The sequence below is a fragment of the Arachis duranensis genome, chromosome 4 (assembly GCF_000817695.3).
Source record: "Arachis duranensis cultivar V14167 chromosome 4, aradu.V14167.gnm2.J7QH, whole genome shotgun sequence".
NCBI lineage: Eukaryota > Viridiplantae > Streptophyta > Magnoliopsida > Fabales > Fabaceae > Arachis > Arachis duranensis.
In genome coordinates this window covers 100,183,817-100,201,138 of record NC_029775.3, presented here as the reverse complement: position 1 = coordinate 100,201,138, position 17,322 = coordinate 100,183,817, and the positions used below count along the sequence as shown (strand labels likewise).

Genomic DNA, 17,322 nt, shown 5'->3' with positions numbered 1-17,322 from the left:
CAAAACATACCACAACTTTGATCTTAGAAACGTTGTTTGCTCTTCCTTTATCTGTTAAAAAAATCCTAAGGAGTTGGCTCTCAGACAAGCCGTGGAATTTGTTTCCAAGTCTGCTGCCACCGAGAATGTCCTCAGCCAAATCATCAAACAAATTTTGTCCCTGAATATTACCATAATTTAAACACTCATTTTGTGAAATATTAAGACATCCATTGAGAGAATCATCTTGGAATTTCCCGCCACTTTACATGCTAACAAAATAAACCAACCATCAATTAAGAAACAACCATTAACATTAACATTATGTTCAATAAAACAACTTAGCTTAATTTCAAACTAAATTGAATTAAAACAAGACTTCTATGCTTAACTTTTTACACAGAGAGAACATGTTCAACTAAATGACTCTTTTATTTATAACAGAAAATAAGTTTAATCCAAACACACACCATGACCGAACCTCAGCGGACGAAGTAGGGGACGGCGCAGTGGATGCAAGCGGAGAGGAGAGCACGGAACAGCCGCGGATGACAGAGTAGGAACCGATGACGAAGCAGAAATATTTTTTCATAACATTGCTCAGAACAAAATCTCATTAAAGAAAAAAATTCAATCACCAAAGTAACTAATGGTAGAACAAACCAACATCATCATAGCAACAATCAACAATCAACAAAATTCATAGTAAGCGAAACCAATTCATAAACCAAACAAAATGAAATCATGGAGTTCTTCCCAAAAGATTTTACCATAATAGAACAGGACAATTGTGATGCATTGCTTTTTTCAAACAGCGATGACCAACTTCCAATAATTTAGAGTAGCAGCACCCTAAAACATATAATGATTAATTTATAAGGATCAAGAAAAAAAGATATAACTATGCAGAGAAAACAGGAAAAAAGAAAAGGAACAATGAATGAAACTCACAACATTTCTCACCTCTATCCACCATTCATAGCAACATCATTAATCAATTACTCACTTAAACAAAATATAACCCAATAGCTGAATAACTAAAAACAAACATACCTTATGCTTATTGATGCACCGAGCAGCGACAGACGATCGCGACCCACAAACGAAGGCGAGAAGCGTAGAGAAAAAGAGTAGAGAAGAGCATAGCAGAAAATGGCGAGCAGTGATAGACGATGGCACGACGATGAGAGAGCACAGAGCCACAAAGACACGATGACACAGGCATACGACCCACAAATGCAGGCGACAATGCAACGACGAGACACAGAAGAGCAGTGACACGAGGCAGAGTTGTAGGAAATTGTGAGTGTGAGAGAGTCTGCCTCTATAGAGGCTGAGTTAGAGAGGGTTCTTTACTTCTTCACTTCGAGCTTGAGGGATAAGAATGGAGGGAATGCTTCACTTCTTCGACGAACCTTAGATTAGTTACTAGTTAGGTTTCTTTTAAGCGTCAAAATGACGCTGTTTTTGGGGAAGGAGGTTAAAAAATATTTTTTAAAAATTTTTGAAATAATTTTTATAGTTACAAAAAATACTTATATTTTATAACAAACAAATAACTTGTTAAAAATAATATTAAATTTTATGACAAACTAATTTTTTGTTATAAAATAATTGGAGTTTTTGAAACAAAAGGATATTTTATTACAAAATATTTTAAATTTTTGCAGCAACTTCATCTTTTGTTATAAAATATTATAAAATTTTGTAACAAAACACTGGTTCATTATAAAATCTAACATAATCTGCAACAAAAAAGTCAGGTTGTTACATAATATTAGAATGCTTTGTAAAAATTGTATTGTTGTTATCATTGTTGTCAAACTCTCGAGTTAACTCGTACGAGTTTACGATTTTAGACATGGAATCGAGTTGACTCGGACATAGACTCTATCCTGAGTAAACTCAGCTAGACTCGGTCAAACTCGGACAAACTTATGAGTCTAGGACCGAGTTAGCGAGTTTGTGTTTTTCTTCATTTTTGCTCAAAAAAGCGTCATTTTGAAACCAAAAAAATACTATTTTTATTAGGGTTACGATAACACTTCCAAAGAATGGAAAAAAAACTCACTCACAACTCACTCATCTGCGTCATTTCTCTCAAGTCTCACTTTCTCCATGTTCTGCCGTAGTCGACGTTCCCGATCGAGCTGCCGTTGTTCACGTGCGTCTGCTACCTCTGCTCTGATTTGCGCCATTATCTTTGTGAATTTTACCTATGTTTTCCTATGCTTTGTATTTCTTTACATCTCTACTATCCGCAACTCCATCGTGCTATCACCGTTCACGAGTTCGACTACTTCTCCTACAGTCCTATATCTGCTCTGGTTTGCACCGTCGTGAAATTCATGACTATTTATCACAGTCGTTTCGTGCTGCTGCTGCACCCTCACCACCGCTGCCTGCTGCACCCTTGTCTTTGACTTGCTGTTGCTGAGACTTTGCCCCTTCTTTTTTTTTGTATCCTCTATTTTTTGTATGTCTTTTCCCCTTTCTTTGAGCATTTGCTTCTTGATTTAGTTTTTTTTTTTGCTTTTTAAATTTTATTGATTCTAATTTTAGCCTATTATTTATCGTTTATATTAGATGGCCAGATGGTTCATCCATTCATGGCGGATTAGTAATTAATTATATTGATTAGAGTTAATTTGATTATTTGATATTGTTCAATGTTCAATTAAAGATTTAGTATTACAGATTTAGAATTTTTAATTTTGTGTGTTCTATGTTGTATTTATATAAGAATAATTATAGAGGATTTGAGTATGTATTTAGTGAACTCGTATGAGTTAACTCGCGAGTTTGACAACCTTGGTTGTTACAAAATATTGTTATTCTGTATCACTAATTCTTGTTACAAAAAATCAAATTTTAGTAATAATTTCAAATTTAACATAAAATATTTGTTACAAATACTACATTTTCTTGTAGTGTTAGTAGAGGGAGGGAAAAAGATCAATTTTGTATTTTGTTCTGAAGGAAAGTTGCTGAAATTTTTTTTGAAGTGTTAAAAAAATATAATGTTAAATTTTAGAGCAGAAATTAAACCAAAAATATATAATATTTGTTATAAATTTATTTTAAATTTATTTCTTAGTGTTCTACAAATTTAGTATTTATAGAGAAAATTGTTTAAATTTGTATGATTATTTATAACTATTTTTATATGTATTTTTTAATTTGTATAATTATTTAAATAAAATTAGAAAATTATTGTCTGATAAAAAATTGTTGTACTGGTTATAAAATTGTTCTTTAAAATAGTAAAAAAAATCATTTTATTTTGTTGCTATAATATAATAAAAAATTGAATTTCAACAGAAATACTGTAAAAATTATTGTCTAAGACTATCTAATAAAACGATTTTAAAGTGTAGTAACATTTTGGTAATGTTTTTTATGTGTTTCTTTTGTATAATTATTTAAATAACATTAAAAAATTGTTGTTTAAAAATCAATCATGGTAATAATTATAAAACTATTCTTTAAAATAGTCAAATAGAACAATTTTAATTTTGCTATAAAATAATAAAAAATTAAAAATGTAACACTGTAAAAATCTATTATCTAAAACTACCTAAAAAAATAATTTTAAGACGTCGTAAAATTTAACGTTACTAAAACTCATATTTATTGTAGATCTTCTCATTATAAAAAGGCCTTCACTCTCCTCATCTTTCTTCACCACACATAAGCCTTTCACAAATTGTTATCCAATAATTAATGTAGAAAAAAGTTTTTTTAATAGTGTTTTTAAATTGATTCTATAGATATTTTATTCTTTTTAAAATCACATTCAAATATTAATTTAGAATATAATTAAATAATTTTAAACATAAAGGTATATTTTATTCTTTTTAATATTAATCTTAAAATATTATTTTTTAAAAATATTGAAAAATTCCTTAACCCTTTTCCAAAAATTAATTAAAAGAATATTTTAGTCTTGTTTTTGATTAATTTAAAACGTATTTTAATATTAAAGAACATATTATGTATTTTTAAAATAAAAATAAAAAATATTTTGATATGAATTATATAATTCACATGTCAGTTTCTCATTAAGTCATATATTTATTATACCAATACATTTTTATTTCTGCCTATAGGAGCAACAGGGAAATACCTATGATCTATCTTATGAAAACAGTAATTTACTTAAACAAAAATATATAATAAACTTGCACGAAGATTCATCTAGTTGAAACGTATGGAAAATGCTGCACTATTTATTAAATCCACAATCTCACTTGTTCTTCAACGAACAAATATTACAAGGACACTTTCCACAGTTACAAGCTGCAATAAAAAAATATGAAAACGATAAATCTCATAACTCTAGTCTTCACAAGCATAATAGTTTTATCCATATAGCATCACTTAATTAAGAAAGAATTGAAATAATTAAGTCAAGGAATAAATATCCAAAGTTTCGAAAATCAATATATATATATATTAAGAAGTTAGTTTTAAAACTAGCTTTTGGTTTTATATAAACACAAAATGATCTTTGATAAAAGGTTGCATTCAGGAGCTTGAAAAGGGAGAATTCATGCACAAAGAAAAAGCAGAGAGCTCTGAATACGGAGAGAAAAATTGCTCTCTTATATTCACATTTCTATAATGATGAATCTCACTTATCTAATTAGTTACATATAAGTTTATATTTATATACAGTGTCTTGTGACTACAAATATCTACAAGGTTTAAATTAATCTCTAGCTAACTAGTACCATGCTGGTATTCTCCTGACGAACTCTAAAACTATCTAACTAACATGTTCATCATGTTAATTCCTAACTAACTGTGTATCGATAACCATTATGAGCTTGACTTCCTTCTATCAGCCTCCCTCAAGCTTGGAATATGGATGTCATGCATTCCAAACTTGCAATGAATCTTTGCAAATGGCCATGGTGCCAAACTCTTGGTGAGAATATCGGCTACCTGTTCAGGGGAAGGGACTGATAAAAACTTCAAAGAACCATCATGCACTCAATCTCGAACAGTGTGGCAATTGATTTCGATGTGCTTGGTACGCTCGTGAAAAATTGAGTTCGAAGCAATATGAATCGTTGATTGATTGTCACAGAACAGGGTAATCGGCCTACGTAAGGGGACTTGTAAACTCTGAGAATGTACGTGAGCCATCTCCCTTAGCATGTTGCCAGTGCCAATGCGCGATATTCTGCCTCTGCAGAAGAACGCGCCACTGTAAGCTGTTTCTGACTCTTCCATGAGACAATAGAGGAACCCAAGAAGAAACAGAATCCGGACACCAAACACCATGTATCGGGGCACGTTCCCCAATCAGAATCAGAATAGCTAGTAAGGCATAAGTCAGAGGTGGTGGAGAACAAAATTTCTCTTGTTGGAGTACCTTTGATATACTTCAAGATGTGCATCCCAGCCTTGCAATGCACGTTCGTGGAACAGTCCAGATATTAACCGAGCTTGTTGACATCGAAGCTAATATCTGGACGAGTATTCGTCAAGTAAAGCAGCCTCCCCATAAGCCTGCGATAAGGAGTCAACTCAGACAAGGGTAAACCAGCATACTTTGACAGGGGAGCAGTGTAATTCATTGGGGTGGAGGTGGGCTTGGTATTCAGAAAGCTAAACTCATTTAAGAGATCAATTGCATACTTATGTTGGTAGAGAAGGATGCCTTGGCTACTCCTTGCAACTTCAAACCCAAGGAAGTATTTAAGAATCCCCTAGATCCTTGATTTTAAACTTGGCATCCAAGAGGGCTTTCACTCTTTCAATTTTTTTCATGTCATTTTCAGCTAGAACAAGATCGTCAACATACACCAAAAGGGTAGTGAAGGTAGTGGAGCTACTTTTGGTGAATAGAGAGTGATCAGCTCGTGATTAGGTGTAACCTGATACCTTTAATACTGAGCACAAATTATGATTCCACTGCCGACTGGCCTGCTTAAGACCATAGAGAGAATGCTCAAGTTTGCACACACTGTTTAGAGGTGCGGAGAGACCAGGAGGGGGGAAGCTTCATGTAAACAGTCTCAGGAAGATTCCCATATAGAAATGTCATGTTCACGTCGAGTTAGTGAAGAAACCAACCCTTCTGAGTTGCGAGAGCCAGCAGAACTCGAAATGTGGATATTTTCACTACAGGAAAAAATGTATCAAAGTAGTCAAATCTAGCTAATTGAGTGTAGCTCTTGGCCACCAACCTAGCCTTGTGGTATTCTACCGAGTTGTCTGTCTTGAGTTTGGTCTTAAAGACCCGCTTGCACCCAACGGCATGCTTACCCTTTGGAAGAGTAGTGATTACCCAGGTTTTGTTAGTTTCGAGGGCCAAAAGTTCATTTCTAATTGACTAGTGCCAACAATCATGCTGAATAGCTTGCTCAAAACTTTGAGGTTTAGTGAGGTTGTCGATGGCGACGGAAAAGGCTTTGTGAGACGGGGAGAGATGTTCATATGAAATGAATTGAGAGATATGATGCTGTGAAAATGAGGATGAGGCACCAGAAGAAGAATCTAATTCACATAGAACCTGCATACATTGAAAATCTGCTAAATGTGCAGGTGGTTTTCTAATCCTATTTGAGTGCCTAAGATGCTGGTCTACATGAGGTTGTTCTAAAGCTACATGATCATGTGATGGTGAGTTAGATGGGGGGCTTGAAGCCAATGCTGGCATGTTGTGCTCAGCATGCAAGTGTAGAGAATGCAAGGGTGACGCCTGCTGATCTAACGACGCATGAGTAGGGTGATGTGCTTGTGTGCTTGAGGGTATCTGTAAAGGAACTGGCAACATTTGAGGCATAATAGATTAGGATTTTGAAGAGGCATGATGTGCTAAATCATTATGATAAAATGGCAAGGTATCCAAAATAGATGCACCATGTGAATCATTAAAAGCGTTGGATTGGTGAAACGGAAAAATGTCCTCATAAAAGATGACATCTCTTGAAAGAAATACCTCTTGAGTATAGATCCATCAATAAAAAACCTTTAGTGTTCATTTTGAAACCTAAAAAAATAGCCTTTCTTGCTCTCTTTTCTAATTTCTTTCTGTGAGCACTTATGGTGGAAGCAAAGACAAAACACCCAAATGTTCGAAAATAAGAGATGTCAGGTAAAGAGTGGAACATTTCTTGAAAGGGGCTTGATGCATTTATAGAGCTAGAAAGAACATGGTTCAAGATATGTATGACATGAGCTATAGCAAAAATCCAAAGATGATGAGGCAAACGGCTTTGAAAAACAAGCGCTCTAGCCATATTCAACATATTTTGATGCTTGCGCGTGTGTAGTAGGAACTCTTTGTCATTATCACTTCTTATGCATTTTATTCGTTTTTGAAATTGTGTATCAATTAATTGAACAAAAATGGGAACTAAATGCGCTACTTTAGCTTTGCTCTTCATGAAATATGCCCAGGTGAATCTGCCTTGTCATCCACAATAAACAAGAAATATTTATGGCCTTGACTAGAAGCAACAACTAATGGTCCCCAAATGTCTATGTGGATGATATCAAAACAAGAAGTGGATTTTTTTTTGCTAAGAGGGAAAGAAAGATGCTTTTGCTTAGCAAAATGACAGGGTTCACAAGGGACATATTTTATTTGGTTCTGAAGAAAATCATAGTACTTTGGCATAACTTCTATTCTATTATTAGCAATATGTCCTAGTCTACTATGCCATAGGACTGTCAAATCTGACTTATTTACAACATTATTGACACAATTTTTCTTATTGACTAATTGAGATTGCTGTGAGAGTGAGTGCAGTGTATGCATGTGGGTAGAATCCATGATATACAGGCCTAAAGTTAGTTCAGCAGTGTCAATCATCCTCAGGCTCATTTTGTCCTGGATCCCACAATTCAAATCATTAAATATAAATTGGCATAAAAAGGATGTAGTAGCTTTTGAAATGGAGATGTGGTTGAAAGTAAAAGATGGAACATATAGAGCGTTTTGAAGTTGAAATTCGGTTGAAAAATTAATTGTCCCGCTGATGGCAGTGACAATTCTTGAACCATCTGGCAATTGAAATGTGATTGGATTTACTCTTTAAAAACTAGTGAACAAGCCACATGTGCCGTGGTACCTGTGTCGAGAATCCAATCTGTGCACTTCAATTTATTTTTGGAGATAGATAGAATTTTGTATATACTTTTGGATGGGGCATGGACTTCCGTAGCCAGATTGATGTTTTGAGTAGGCTTGCCACCATGGTTGTGGAATAACCTAATTAAAGCTTATTTTTATTCCTTCATAAATAAGTAGTCTAAGCTCTCACTATCTTCCAAATTAAATGAGGCTCACTGATCTTTTGCAAATCTTCATCAGTGTTTACATTGTTGATGATTTTTAAGTCAGAACTATACTTGTAGTGAGGAGAAAACCCATGCTTATGGTAGCATGTGTCAACTAAATGTCCAGTCCTCCTACAGTGAGAGCACTTTCTCAATTGACCACGTCCATTAGTGCCTCTCCCCTAGTTGGAGAGCCCTCTGCCCCTGCCACGTGAGTCATTTTGCCTACTTCTACCAAAATAATTGTTGAAAGAGTTATTGAAGTTCATGGCAGCGTTTATTAGTAACTTCCCATCATTATGGCTCGAGCGTGTTAGCTGGTGCTCTTGCTGCAACAGTAATGAATAAACCTCATTCACATTAGGGAGTGGCTTAATGAGCATGATCTAAGATCTGGCCGTTAGGTAATCATCATTCAATCCTCCCAATAATTGAACAATATGAGTATGAGACCTATACTTTTTCATAAGCTCAATGCCGCATGAGAATGAATCATCACATTCACATTTTATAATTGGTTGGAATTCATCCAATTCCTTCCATAAGCCTTTGAGTCTTGTAAAATAAGATGTGATAGAGGATCACCTTGTTTAATAGCAAACATTTTCTCTTCCAATTCTGTAATTCTAAACAAATCTCCCTCATAAAATTGGTGCTTAAGATCTTCCCAGAGATCACACACTACATTGCATGATAGAATACTGTGCAAAATTTTACTACTAATAGATGCATGCAGCCAAGACAAAGCTAGATTATTGCACCTATCCCAAGCCTGAAATGAATTGTCAGATCTGTCCGATTTTAGGAGGGAACCGTCGATAAAACTTAACTTGTTCTCCGATTTTAAGGACAACAAAACTGACTTCGACCAAGAGTGATAGTTTAGAATTGTTAATGAATTCGTTGTGAGAGGTATACCTGAATTGTCGCTAGGCTGGAGATAAAATGGACTCGAAACATCTTGTAACAGGTTCGAGCTCATCTTCCCTGCTTGAGCCATTTGATTATGCATCAGTGCCAGCTGAAGATTCATCAATTTTCCCAGTTTTTGAAGATATGAAGCTGAGAATTGTTTATCTTCTTTGTTCGAGTTGCCTTCTGAGTCAGCCATTACACAGTCTCAAGATCTGTGTTTTACTGGATTCTTCAAGAGGTTTTTGAGATAGATCCAGGATCTTTCACGTTCGATCTCGTGATCGGAGCCTCCAAATCTCTATCAGTGTGATGATTAGATTAGAAATAGAGTAAGTCTCATCGACTCTATCAAATGAGTTCAAACGTGAAGGAGAAGAATGAAGGTAAGTAAAGAAAAATTGAAGGAGTATATCAAGATGAGAAAATGAAGATTGTTTCGAACAAGAACTTGGATGAACAATTGATTCGCAACAATGGATTCATCATTCAACTTCTTCTTCAGTTACTGTATTTCGAATTCTAGCTCCTTCCACGCTCACCGCACCATGACAAAAGGTTGTGTTCAGGAGCTTGCAAAGGGAGAACTCATGCACAGAGAAGAAGCAGATAGCTATGAATGCAGAGAGAGAAATTTCTCTCTTGTATTCATATTTCTATAATGATGAATCTCACTTCTCTAACTAGTTACATATAGGTTTATATATACAGTGTCTTGTGACTACAAATATCTACAAGACTTAAATTAATCTCTAACTAACTAGTGCCATACTAGCATTCTCCTAACAAACTCTAAAACTATCTAACTAACATGTTCATCATGCACTACAAGAAAAGCGGAACTTAGCAGCGGAAAATTGCCTGCATTTTTGCCAAATCGCCACAAATTGATTGAGTGACTGCGGTTCTTGTAGCGGGTTTATCTCCGTGAAAGATCGGTCAGGATAGCTGCGGTTCTGTGTGTCAAACGCTGCCAATTACATACTACTCAAAAATTGTTTTCATAATCGAAATTAGAGGAAAGGGGGCAAACCTAAAAGGGGGCAAAGCGCCAATCACCATCAGCTGCAGCCGCTACATCATTCCTCGTCATGGATCTGCTCAAGCTGCCGCATAGCTCCCGCGCGCGAATAGAAGGTGGAGAGGCACGTCTGCTATTCGTCCCTCTGTCGTGCACATCCCGGTGTCGCCGCGTGGCTTCCCAACCGCCCCGATGTCGTCATCCTCAACCTTCCCCCTTGCCCTGCTGTGCGCCGCTCGAACGTACCCTCTTCCCGCTTCCTGCTTTGCTTTCTCCCCCTTTTCTTTATCTTTCAATTTCATCTTTTGTCCTCGTAGCTTTGTTTGAATTGAATCATTTTGATTGTTGATCGAATCTCTTTGCACCAATTTAGTTTAATTGGTTGTTCCCAATTCAGTTGCTATTTTGGTTCGAACCCTAGTCCTAATTTAAGATATGCATCTTGGTCTTTCAGTGTAACTATCTCAGATTTTGTTATTGTTGTTGAGTTTCCTTGTGCTTCTTTGTGAATCCTGAAATTTCTATGGTTATATATTGGCTTAATTCTTTTGGCTGTTTTGGATCAAAAACTGCAAAGCTACAAGAGAAGAGTGATGAAATGATAGCTTATTTGGATCTCCAATACTATTTATGTAGTTTTGTTATAGATCATGTTAGTTCTCTGATAACCATTCCTTGATGAGAAGGTTGCCAATTGCATAAGATTCTCATCATTGTTGGGTTTTGGACACTGGTAGATGTATTAATAGCTTAGAAGTTAGGTGAAAATAATTACACCCTCACAAGATGTATAAAATAATAAGTCAATCTTATTTATTCCATACTCAATAAAAAGGGCAAGTGAACTTGAACTTGAACTTGAACTACAGCTTCTTGCTTTTTTTTCTTTTTAATTTATACTCATCATTAATCAGAATCTAGTTAAACTCAATCATCATGTTCCAAATAGTTATCAAGTTATAAACATACTTTGAAAGAGCATTTTTTCCTGAAATATGGTTCAATTATCTACTGTTTGGTCTAATTGTGCCACAATTTTTTATTGATAACTATTTTTTGATTCATGGATGAGTTATGATGAATAAATAACACTCATGTTTCTATATAATGTTGATAATGACAGCAAAAAACTCGAGTGTTGTTGACAAATGCTGCACATGTTTATTTGAAGCATCTTAATTTATCCAAGCACACCAAGAAGCTTTCTCTAGCAAGCAGAGCTATTTTGCTATCTGGTCCTGGAGGTATATAAATTGCAAATAATTATTCTTGTCTTGAAAACAAAGATGGCTTTCAGTTCTGTTTTGCTAATTACATTTACATTGAATGTTTGAAGAACTATACCAGCAAATTTTGATAACTAAATTAAGTAGTTAGCATTTCAATAAATTTTGATACTTTCATTTTGGGTGTTTCCAAGTATAAAACTATCCTCCATGTTATCTATTTTATCCCTTTGATTCACTTATTTCTAGTTCTATATTGTTTAGTTCGCCAACTCATACATTATATTGTAATATTAGTCAGTAAGTAAATTAAATCTTTTTGGTTCAATAGTAAATCTGAGACCAAACCTATATAAATTACCTATATTATTGAAAGTGATCATGCATGATTACTAATTACAAAGCACAATCCAGTGTGTAGTGCCTAGTGGTAGCTAGAAGCCTTAATAAGCCTTAATAAGCATCTTAGTGGTAGCGAAAATTGCAATTATACTCTATGGGGCTCAATATATATATATATATATATATTGCAATACATTTATTTATTTTGAGATACCCTGATGATGTTTTCATTCAACCAGAAAGGTTGGACCTATATATGATCACAAATTACTTATTTTATAAAGACAACCATGCTGAATTGTGTTTAGTTTAGAGAAGGCAAAGCATGTTTTGTGGGCTACATTGAATATTTAAATTTATTTTGATTTGACATAATGTATTTCAGTTTTTACCGGCTTGATGAATCATTTCTTTTAAGACTATGGTGATTGGTTACTCTCTAGGTGTTGGACCTATTCCTTGCTAGTTTTCCTCAGTGAAAAGTGGAGGAGTTCAACCTTTTATTTTCATGGATTTAATAAGCAGTTGTGTGATTCTTTCTCTTTCGAAGTTTTAGTTTGGCTTCTGTTGAAAATTTCATGAAATGTTTGTTCTTTTTCTGAGCAGGCAGAGGAAGGCAGTGATGAAGTCTATTGCCAGGTCTTGTTGGTTCCTGAAAGTGAGGTGAGATTTATACAAGACTATGAATTCTGAATTATGAATTTAGGATATTTATGATCTTAATTTGTTTTAGTTTAGATTTGAAGAAGAAATTGAGAAACATACTTCAAATTCTCTCAACATTTTAGTACTACTTAGTGCCTAGACCTTAGGGGTCAATTAAAAGTAAGATTGACTAAGCTTTGCTTAATTTAGCTGCGTGTCATGTTTCTGGGAAACCAAATAACACAAAAAGTACACAACGGTACCTGTGTATTTGTCTATGTTACCTAGCTCTTCAACTTTACTTTCTAACAGGTAAAAGAGAAGTACAAAGTTTCTTGTTAGAAGAGTGAAAAGGAAAGGAAAGATATGTGTTTACTATTAAATGAAGCGCCTCTATTAGTTGATGCTGATGGTGAAGAAGATGATACTGAAGCTGTGGTGAAGTCAACAACACCCCATATGTTTTGCAAGACTCTTACTGCTTCTTACACTAGCACTCATGGTGGATTTTCTGTGCCTCGTTGAGCAGCTGAAGATTGCTTTCCTCCTCTGGTAAATTATGAACTTTGAGGCACTCCTTTCTCCTTGTCAAAGAGAACTGTTCAAATAATGTATCCTACTTTTATATGCTGCAGTCAAGTCTGATCCTTTAAATGTTCTGTTGATGTGGTGAAGTTAGCAGATCTAAGACTTTTGTTCTTTCATTATCTTTATAACAATTTGAAATTATGTTTTATTGCTCACTTTAGGATTACAGTCAACAGAGGCCTTCACAAGAGCTTGTGGCGAAGGATTTGCATGGCCTTGAATGGAGGTTTAGACATATATACAGAGGTATCTCATTCATTACCATTCTTATGTATCTGCATGCGCGGAGTAATCATTTCTTGTCTTTTTATGAGCAGGGCAGCCACGGAGACATTTGCTCACAACTGGATGGAGTGCATTTGTGAACAAGAAGAAGCTTGTGTCTGGAGATGCTGTGTTATTCCTTAGGGGTGACGATGGAGAATTAAGACTAGGGATTCGTAGGGCTGCTCAGTTGAAGAATGGTTTGACAACTCTTTTACTTAGAGATAGTTTCCTTTCCAGTTTCTTGATGGCTTCAGTACAATTTATGTTGTGTATAAAGCAAGAATGGTGAACATGAACAGTCGAGTGACTCTTACTTATCATCCCTCTTTCAGATAAAGCCTCTGATAGCTTTGTAAACACAAGTATAGAAAAATCAGCAGAGTTTTCATATGAAGAACTGGCCCATGCCACAAGTAACTTCAATTTGGCTAACAAAATTGGTCAAGGCGGTTTAAAACTGTGCAATTTTTTTTAAAAAACCTCACAGTTTTGCGGCGGTTTTAAAACCGCCGCAATTTTTTTAAATCCATTGACCAAATAGCGGCGGTTTTAAAACCGCTGCAAAATCAATTATCTAATTTGCAGCGGTTGTGCCAGCGGTTTCTTAGAACCGCCGCTAAATCATATAACCACCCCTAATAGGTGACGCTTAACGAACCGCTGGAATTCTGTTTCGCGGCGGCTTAAAACCGCTACAAATCACTCCAAAAAGCACCGCAATTTCCCGTTTCCTTTGTAGTGATGCTGATTTCTAACTAAGTGTGTATCGATAACCATCATGAGCTCGACTTCCTTCTATTAATCTTTAATTCTTTTTAACATGAAAAAAAATGGAGCTACTCCATTTACATAATCAACTTATTGTACGAAATTCAATAACAAGCAAAGTGCATTTGCCCAGAAAATAATACTTCATATTATTTTACTAAGAGTTTGTTTGGAAATCATTTAATATAAAAAAGAATTTTATTTTCTTTAAAAATAGAATTTATTTTTATTTGAAATTCAATTTCATGATTTTGAATGATTATAATAATATATTAATAGAATAGAATTCAAGTTTAAACAGTGTGTGAGTAGATTTAGAAATTAGACTATTTTTGTCTCATTTACTAAAAATGAGAATTAGAATTAAAAAAAAAATTCAATTATTTATTTTTAGTTGTTTCAAAACAAGAAAAAAAATTTAACACTTAATAAATTTTAATTCTTATTAGCATTCGAAACAAGCTCTAAGTAAAGTTATTACTTACCTTAAACATAAACATATCAAAGGAGTGCAACGAATCTTTGCTTGATAAATCTACTGAATTAACAGCATAATTCCAAACGTATAAAACCATAATGACATGTGTCACAACCTAACAAATTAAAAATTACAACAAATTTAAGATATTAATAAATTGAATAAAAGAATTAGAATAAAATGCCTTATTTTCTATAAAAATGGTGTAAACTCCAAATAGTTATTCGAATTGATATCAATATTATTGAAACTTTTGGAATAGATTAATATACATTGTGAATTTTCATTAGTTTTTCTATGTAAAAATTTGTGAAGAGAGAGGCAAACTATAAACTGAGGTAATTTTTTATTACTACACAGTACACACTAATAATTAATTATAATAATCTATATATGCAAATATCACATTACCGTAACAATTTTGCTCCATAAAACAGGAGATAATGCTCCCATTGTAATAGCAATTCCATAAGCCATTTGAATAAGTGATATACATAACCAGAATGCCTAGAAAAAGATAAATAATGAATAAATCTGGATATATAATATACCAAAGCCTCATATTTAGAAAATGCAGGAAAGAAAAATAAATTACTTGCTTAACACCCAAGCGTATTGCCAAAGTTTTCAAGCCTGCTGCCTTGTCTCCTTCAACATCCCCTAAATCCTATTTCTCACCCAAAGTGTTAAATCTTGTGTATAAACACATCCAATAAAAAAGTATTAAAGTTCATGTTTTTTAAGATTATTGTTACATATACAAATATATAATAATCATTATCGATGAGTTTGAAAAACTTTAATTTAAATTTGATGATGAACAAACATTATTAAAATAATTAATTACAAAATTATTAATTTAATTTTAAATCATACTTGCTTAATTAATAATTTTGTGTGTGCAAATTTTTGTGTTGGGTCGAAAAGAAAAGAAAAGTTACAAGCCTAAATATGTTTGTAAACATTCATCTTTGGATAAAATAATTAAGTAATTTGGCTAAAACAATAATTTGATATTGGGCCAGATTCTCTTAACATTATTATTAGCCCAATTCAAATCTTAGTGGCAAACCCACTAGCTTGATTCGAATTGAAGAAAAAAAAGGGGAAAGCAAATGTATTGCTTCATGCTTCCAACGGAATCCATTTCAATCATGTGGTGGAATTCAAATTTTATTAAAGTGAAGTTAATACATGCATGGGAACCATGAGAGAGAAATTGATTTGATTGCTTTAATGACACTACACGCTACTCAACAAAGGGAAGTGAAAAACTTGAATTAACTTTCATTCTCTCTCTTTGTTCATTGATTATTGTTCAAATCCATTGAATATTTTCTCTCTTCTCTCTCTACTTGCTTCTCACTTTCGGTCACTTCCATCACAGCAACCATGGAAGCTTTTGCAAGCTATCAAGATAAAGATAGAAGCAAGCTAAAGACCATCACAATGATGGCAAGAAAAAGAAAACAAAAAGTATGTTGTGGCTAAGATCTTCAACCAAGAAAGGAAGGATTTGGTGAAGAGATCTCAGCTTCTCCATACCAAAAATGGATGATGAAGATTTCGGTCAATAGAGGAAGATTTCTTGGAGGTATGACTCGTCTCTGCTTTTGGGTTCACTCATCACAGAAGGTAGCTAGGATGGCTACGTGAAGGAGGAAGCAAAAGTGGAGTAGGAGGAGCTGTCATCATCAAGCATGCATCAAGGGCTAGGAGTTCATCTTGGAGTGCAAGGCAAGATGGAAGGCTCGGATTGATGATTATTGGTGACCAAGGAAGAACCAGAGGTAATTGCATCTTGGTTATTGCATTCGGTTACTCTCCTCTCTCTCTGGCCGAACCGGTTTGCATGAAGAAGAAGAAGAAGATTAGCTTGGTTTTTTTGGTTTCAACCGTGGAGGCTTCTCCCTCTATAAATAGGGTGAACAGCAAGGGCTTAAAACAAGGGAGAAGGAGTGAAAGTGCAAGGCACAGTGTTCACATAGCTACCGAAGTTAACAGAAGTTCTTTTCCTTTAATGTATTCTGTTTTATATTTTTCTATTTAATTTTGTCTGTCTTGAGTCTCATAGAAAAAGGCAAACAGTGAGGTTTGTAAGAAAAAACAATAGAGTGGAAAAAGACAGAGTGCAAAAAATTAAAAGAAAAAGCCATAGATGTCCTTAGAGTTCCTTTGTACATCTGTGTTGTGTTTCATGATTCTGTGGGAATCCCCTTGCAAGTTGGGTTAGCACTTAGCAGTTAAAAGCTTGGCAGTGACCAAGTCAAGTTCAGGATTGGGGTTTAGATTCTGGACTTGTCCCGAATAGGAAGGGTAGTTCCTAGGGAGAATTGGTGTTTGTAATCAAAGATGATTATAGTGAAATTCCATCATTGTTGTGATGGAGACTGGATGTAGGCTGCACTGCACTTAGCAGCTGAACCAGGATATATCTGGGTGTAATTTTCTCTCTCTTCTACTCCATTTTTGTTTCTGCTGCACAGGAGATAAAACCAAAAAATATCTCATGCCGGGTCACGAGATAAAAAGAAAAAGTCTCGTGGCTGGGTATGAGACAAAAATCAAAGACCAGCAAGTGTTATTAAGTGAAAAAGGGGCTAAGATGCAACCCCCCTTTCTCTTAGCCACTGAAACCATCAATTGGTATCAGAGCTTGGTCTCAAAGAGATCAAGCTTTGCAGCTTGGAGAAAAGATCCAAATGACAGAAAACAGTGGCTCAAATATGGTTTCCTACAACCTAACAGATGGACAGTCAAGCAACAGACCTCCTCTTTTCAATGGAAAAAACTACACCTAT

At 34.6% G+C, this 17,322-nt stretch overlaps 1 long non-coding RNA gene and 1 pseudogene across 2 annotated transcripts; one reads left to right on the top strand and one right to left on the bottom strand.

Annotated features, from left to right (window-relative positions):
- Positions 1–4,117: 4,117 nt before the first annotated feature.
- Positions 4,118–17,322, bottom strand: part of LOC107485220 (naringenin 8-dimethylallyltransferase 1, chloroplastic-like) — a 42,234-nt pseudogene continuing 29,029 nt past the window's right edge.
- Positions 11,336–13,493, top strand: LOC107485219 (uncharacterized). 2 transcript variants are annotated; one of them, XR_001591422.3, is made up of 4 exons: positions 11,336–11,451; positions 12,382–12,972; positions 13,170–13,254; positions 13,326–13,493. It is a non-coding gene; the product is annotated as an uncharacterized LOC107485219 (long non-coding RNA). The 2 variants fall into 2 exon arrangements; XR_008008180.1 differs by having other exon boundaries at positions 12,194–12,972.